This window comes from Pleurodeles waltl, chromosome 4_1 (assembly GCF_031143425.1).
Source record: "Pleurodeles waltl isolate 20211129_DDA chromosome 4_1, aPleWal1.hap1.20221129, whole genome shotgun sequence".
Classification (NCBI taxonomy): domain Eukaryota; kingdom Metazoa; phylum Chordata; class Amphibia; order Caudata; family Salamandridae; genus Pleurodeles; species Pleurodeles waltl.
In genome coordinates this window covers 536,664,557-536,671,305 of record NC_090442.1, presented here as the reverse complement: position 1 = coordinate 536,671,305, position 6,749 = coordinate 536,664,557, and positions in this window count along the sequence as shown.

The window sequence follows — 6,749 nt, the reverse complement described above, 5'->3', positions numbered from 1 at the left end:
ATTGTGGTGTTGTTACGGATTGTTGTGTGTATGTGTTGTCGTGTGGAGGTGTGCAGTCAGAGTGCTTGGTGAATCGTTCGTGTAGTAGCGGTTGTGATGTCGCTGTGTGAGTCAATGGTATTGTGTATTATTGTGTTAGACAGTGTTGGTGCTGTGTGTGTGCAGGTTGGTATGTGTATGGCACATGTGTGTTGGCCGTGGTGTGTGTAGTTTGGGTGTACCTGTGTGCAGTATGTGAGTGTGTATGTAGGTGTGTGTTTGTATGGGTGTGTGATTATGTGTGTGTGTGTGTCCGTCTCAAGCTGCCCTGTCTGTGTGTGTTGTGTGTGCGTGTGTACTAATGCCTTTCCCTCCAATGTGTGCTATGCGTGTGTACTTATGGTTGTTGTCTTCATTGCCGTCGCTGGTTCCAGAGTCGTGAGAGCAGGCGCAGTGGGAGGACCTCAAGTTTGGGCTCCATGGCAGCTCCGGGCATGTCTGTGTTCCTGAAGGTGAGTGTTTCCTTTGATAGAGTTGGTTTCTGCCAGGGTTTTGGTGGCAGAGAGACCATGGCGGAAACCCTGGCAGTGTACAGACTCATAAAATTGTCCATCAGAAACATACTCTCCACTGGTCTGAAGGTGCCTACTGCCATCCACTACGGCCTGACTGCAGTGGCAGTACTGGCAGTAGTTTGCTGTGTTCCGTTGGGAACACCGCCATGATCAGAATTTGGCGCTTTTCACTGCCGGACCGCTGGCGGTACGAATGCCACTGCCAACATGGAGGTCCTGAGACCGCCAAATTCGTAATGAGGGCCTGTGTCTTCTGTCTCCAAAGTGACACTTCTGGAGAAACCACCAAAAGAACAAAAAGATACCAGGCAAAATATTTAGATATAAGTGGAATGCACAAATGACGACCCCTAACACGACTACTGACTCTTCCTCGGAAAACGAAAATCCAACACTCAATTTTCCATATGACTTAAGTTAACTCTCAAAAGTTGGGATATCAAGGGAAACATTTTAATTCATCTAATAATTGAAAGAATAAATGACGACCACCACTCACTCTCAAGTAGGTAAATTTAAGTCCAACATCATTCCTCCTATGACACAAATACACTAAAATGACAACGCAAGAATTTCTCACACAAACTTTGAATTTATTTTCGTTCAGTATATTTTTGTTTGTAAATTCTAAAACTTCCATGTGGAGTCCCAGGACTGGACTGGTCTTTTTGTCACTTTGCCATTTTCCTGTCAGTCTGTAGGGTTGTAGGCAGTTTTCAGAGCAGGATGACTGCCATGACACAACCAGAGAAGTACAGGCTTCATTTTAGTTGCATCCATCTGCTGGGTGTGAGGCTGGTTTGACCATGTTTTTCCCAGGCTGATCTTGGTTTACGCTCCTGCCGTGTTGAGCCTCAGTCATTACATATATCTGACTAGCAGCTGGCTCGAAAAATGTAACAAGATGCTCTAAACATTTTAAAAAACGATAAGCAATGTGACAGAGCATAATCTGATTTTCTTAATTCTTTAAAATATAGTTAGCTCTTTAATGGAGTTTTAGAAGACATAGGTTGAAATATCCACTATCATTCAAATGTTTATTGGAGTGGGTAAGCACACACGCCATTGTGACAAGGCTTGTCTGGCACACAAAAAATGTATTGGAATATTTTTACTGCCCCTTCAGTTTCTCAGGATTTTTACGAAATTTATGCGAATTTTTTGAGTAAAATGCACCAATTGGCTATGTATTCTGAAAACTGTACCTGACAAGGATCTCACCCGCTGCCCCAAAATATTCCTAAAGGAGGCCACGCTTTCTTCACTTACTCAAATACTGTGAAGGTATTTACGCGCAAACACTTTCAAAGTTCACCAGCTGCCATTGCTCAGAACACACTTTTGTAATAGTTATTTTCTATTTCATTTCCAACAGTAAGCAAACAACACAGGCACTTGAACTGGGTAAGAATGTTTTCTTACGGGAGCAAAAATAATATATTACCATTCTGATCGAGGTGTGCCGTGCAGCTGAGGTTTTTTTTAATCTCACAGTCCCACTACGACATTGCGAATGCCCGACCAGAAGGAATGCTTTGCTTGGAAATCACCATGACTACGTCGAGAGGTCATTAGAGAGCCGAGCAGAGAGGCTTGCATGGCATGGAACGTCAATTCTCTAGAGGGCCCTGTGCTAGATATGACTCGGTATTTTCTAAAATGCATGAATGTATTGCTGTGTTTTTTTCATTTTTTTCATGTCAGATTTTGTTTCATTTATCACTTTCCTCGGGATACTACAAGTTAACATGGGACTGGAAGCGAACAAGACAATAATATCCCATATCTAAATTATGTATCTAAAAGTTCTGCCTCAATGCGCACCAAAACCACAAATCCGGTCAGGTGCTGCGTATAAACAATACAGTATGCTTTGCTGCCATTTGTGTGAGATTGGTGTTCTCTTGAACACCGTGTAAATTAAAAGGAATCATGGCTACAAGAAAGAACAAGGACCCTTGCAATCGTATGATTACAGCCTGCCATTTTGGGAGACAACACAAACTGAGCAGAACTTGCCTAAATAAGCGGAACAAATTAAACACTTGTTCATGCAAATTGTGCCTTCGAGTCCAAAGCGGCTCCACGGTTCAGCACACCTGAATTGTACGTGTGGTGCAGTGAGTTCAGGCCCCTTTGAGCGAGTCATCTAGTTGTTTATCAGGTATTGTCAGGTAGAAGTTCGGAGGTATAATGTACCTGGAAAAAAAGCAAAGGAAATGATGCTATAACTTTATTATGCAGGTTACACATTCTCTGACAGGCACCCCCACTCGACACTGTTACCATGGTGCTGAACATATAATATTTATATGGTTTTAGTCGGTGGCTGGTAAATATAGCTCAAGTAAAGTAGGTATGTTGTCCTTTTTCATCCTGCGGAGATAATGATCGATTTAGAAGTGTTCAGAACATACCACAACAGCGTGACCAGATTATTTCCACAGGGTTTCTGAGATTGGTAACCATAGCGGGGTATAAAACTGTAGGAACATAATATTCAGTTGCTTATTTGGCATCCACTTATCAGGGTCGTTTTATTCGGGCCTCTGTTATATATTTTTTATGTGTTGCAAAGTCCTCATACTGTCACATGCCAGCAAACTTTGTAAACGTTGTTAAGTTCCCATAATGTAACAATGTGGGGGTTTAGATTCCTGTGCTCCTGGCTGGGGTCCTAATGATACAGCAATCAACAAACTGCACCTTCCTCAGGTTCTTGAGGGCAGTTCTGGCTCAATCCTTGTTTTATCATGTTATCGTGATGACTCACGAGTCATGGCTTAGACTTCTCGGGCAACCACTTAAGTATTGGCAGCCCCTACTGACATACATAAGTGCTTTAACTCCACCGGCCAAGGTGTCGGCCCTCACCACACAGTAGTCATTACCACGACGGCCCTTCTTGGCATACAAGGTCATAGCTAGGCTCTGCACAGGCCTCGGCCCTTCTGATCTCATAATAGCTTTCACTGTAGCCCCTCTTGGCATACGAGGTCACTGCCACAGATGCCACATGGCCTTACTTGTCCTGCACAGTACTCTGCTCATGGATATACTCAAAGTGGGCCCCTCCTTGCTTACGGGGGTCACTGACCGGAAGCTGCACACAGGCAACAACCCCAATATGTTGCTGCCATCTCCGGATATCCTCTCACTGAGAGTTAACATGGGTGGGCCCTCCACAACAGTGCGCTCCCTCCAACGCCCTCCTCTTCCTCACAGAGCACACTGGTCCTGGCAAGGAGGAAGAGTCTAGTGCTTCAGGCTCCAAAGCAGGTGGTCTTGGTTTCCCTGAGCAATGTCCCTTCACCCAGCAGGGAGACTAGCAGACCTTGCCCTCCCGTCTTGTAGGTTTTAGTCTTGTGGAGCTTTCCCTACTCACACAGCCCAGTTGGTTGCTTGGTAGGTGACAAATTCTTGGCTCTTAACCTCCCCTTCTTACAGCCGAATTGCAGACACCAAAAGTGATTTAGGGTCTAGATCTTTGAAGTTCTATGTCGGAGTTCTTCTTCTCTGAAGTGTACATTTTTCTCTCACTTCTTCTTGAGAGGCTGTCTGTCACAGTAGGAGAGACTCTGAAGCTGATAGTCCCACAACACAGGCCATTGAAGTCGTCGGAGTTCACACCTGGATGTCAGCCACAGTGATGTGTGCATCAAAAGATTAATCCCAAACTCCAAGACCAGCTCTTTATGATCCCCTTATCAGCCCCATCTCCTTCCTGAGATCTGTCCAGGCCCTTTCCCTGTGATCTATCACTGAATCAAAGAACCCTTTTGAAGTGAACAGGGGGAGTCTCTCTCTCTCTCGCTCTCCATTCTGTCCCACCCAGCTCATAGGAATGCACCAATACAAAATACACAATTCACAAATGTGTCTGGGTGTATTCCTCTACTTCTCACATCTTCACTAGGCAGGCCTGGGCTTCCTAAAATGGAGTCCAGGGTCCTCCATGTAATGTACCATTGCAGGCATACTTGTGCTCAGTATGCAAACACAGCACACATACTGTCCAGTACTGCCACCTTCATGTACTGTGCCACCCCAGGCAGACACACATTTCGCCCACACACTAATTGTAAATGCACTGCTCAGTACTGTAACCTTTTTGTTTTGTGCCACAGTATGCTATTTACAAACACACCACTGCCAGTGCACACACTCATCATGTGTGTGCTGCACAACAATTCACCCTTCATGTATTGTACTTCTTGCAAGTATACATACAACCAACACATGCTTCCACTGCACAGCATGACATCTCTCATTTAATGTATCTCTTGCAGATATACATACACCCAGTACATGTCCCCACCATGCATGTAATGCACAGCACTGCTCTATCCCTGTACAGTGTCCTTCCCAGGCACCCATTCATCCAGCATAGAATCATCTCTCCTGAGTTGCATAGCACACTACCCTATTTGATTTAGGCCAAGGGGTAAGTTAAGCACACAGCAACATAACTTTGAAAAGGTGACTGAGCCTTTGGGCCTCAAAAGGACATGTTCAATCTTACTACACAGTACACTGCCATCACTGTGATAGTGCTATTTAACTCTTGGTGAAGGTAGCAGGCTTCACTACTATGAGGGTAGCAGTTTGGTTCCCCTCTGAGTCCAACAAGGCCACAATCTATAACAGGTCAATGTCATCGTGCACACACACGTGACCCATGTTTGCCTACGACAACAAATATCAGCATTAGGGATCCAGGCAATAGTACAGTTGGGCACTCAGAGGAGGGGCACATGCCCATTTCCATGCAGAGGATGTTTCTGTCCCAACAATGGGCTTTGGGTATGCTCTTTGCGCATGATTGGATAGTGTGATTGTCTATTTTAATTCCCAACTGATTCAATGGCTTTCCTTACTATTCTTGTGCTTATCCTGCCTCTGAAGCATTTACATTCCAACTCAGATTTTTTTTGTTAATACTGTTCTTCCACTAATGACATCAGGGGAGTATTTTTATTTTGTTTGCTTTATCCTGCAATGCAAATGCATGTTCTTCCTCTCGCTTGCTCTTTCTACCTTTCTTACTCTCATCTTCCCAGTCATTCTGGATATTTCACAGCCACACAATGCCTCTGTGTTGCTTCCTCCCCAGAGACTGCTTCCATATTGCTCCCCTTCCTTCTGCATACCTAATTCACTGCTACTGCTCGGTGACTCTCTCTCCTTCCTACCCCACTTCTGTTTTCCTCTGTGTTCTTTGACAGTCTGCCCAACGCTGTCACTATTGCCTTTGTCAATGCTTGCAGAATTATTTTGCAAGCATTGGCAAACTCAATGAAAGTAGACAGCCATTTTGTAATATTATTTTTATGCTTCCACCATGGCCATCATTTTGTGTAAGAAGTGCTGCTTTGAGGTATCCTTGCAGTACAAAACTAGCTGTAGTGCTAGTTGTGGAATGGCTCTCACAACTTCTCCCAGAGCTCATCCCTATCAGTTGAATTAATCAAATAACCTGGTTCTTGTTGTGGAAAGGTTTAAGAATAGTAGGTTGCTTCTTTACATGTTTAGTGTCAGCCAAGACTCTCAATGCACCTGCATAGCATCTGGGAGGAAGTGTTGATTCCCCCTTCCAGCAATTGACTTCAGCAGGTATTGTGGTTCGCTGTCTGTGATGCTCCTTCTGTTCAAAGGAAAGGGAGCTAACAAAGTAGCTCAGAGTGTGGTTGGACCTGCTACTTACACATGTATGTCATTGTAACAGGAACAGCTTCTGGAAGAATGACCTTGCTTATCTTCCTGTAGCAACTCATAAAGGGGTGCCAGTTTGCAAGTAAGCACAGTGAGGAGATTGAATTAGGGGCAAGCTTGGTGCCCTCAGAAACGTTGATTCAAAAATTGCCTTATTGAGGGTAATGAAATGTTTTTGCTTTTGATTGATGGAACAGAATAGTATGCCTCTATATATTGAGATGGCCAGAGCCAGTGAATTTCTTCTGTTGCATTTTAGGTAGATGTTTGAACCTGTCTCAATGTCTTGGGGTTTTAGACTCGCCTACAGCACCTGAGGTTGGTTATCATTACACATATGGCAAATTTAACACTTCCTTTCAGTCCTCCTGAGATTTCAAAGGCTATCAGATGTGTGGCATGGTTTCAAAAGAAGCAGATCGATCAGTCATGTCAGATTCATGGTTGCAATAAGAGCAGATCACTCTGACATGCTTTAAA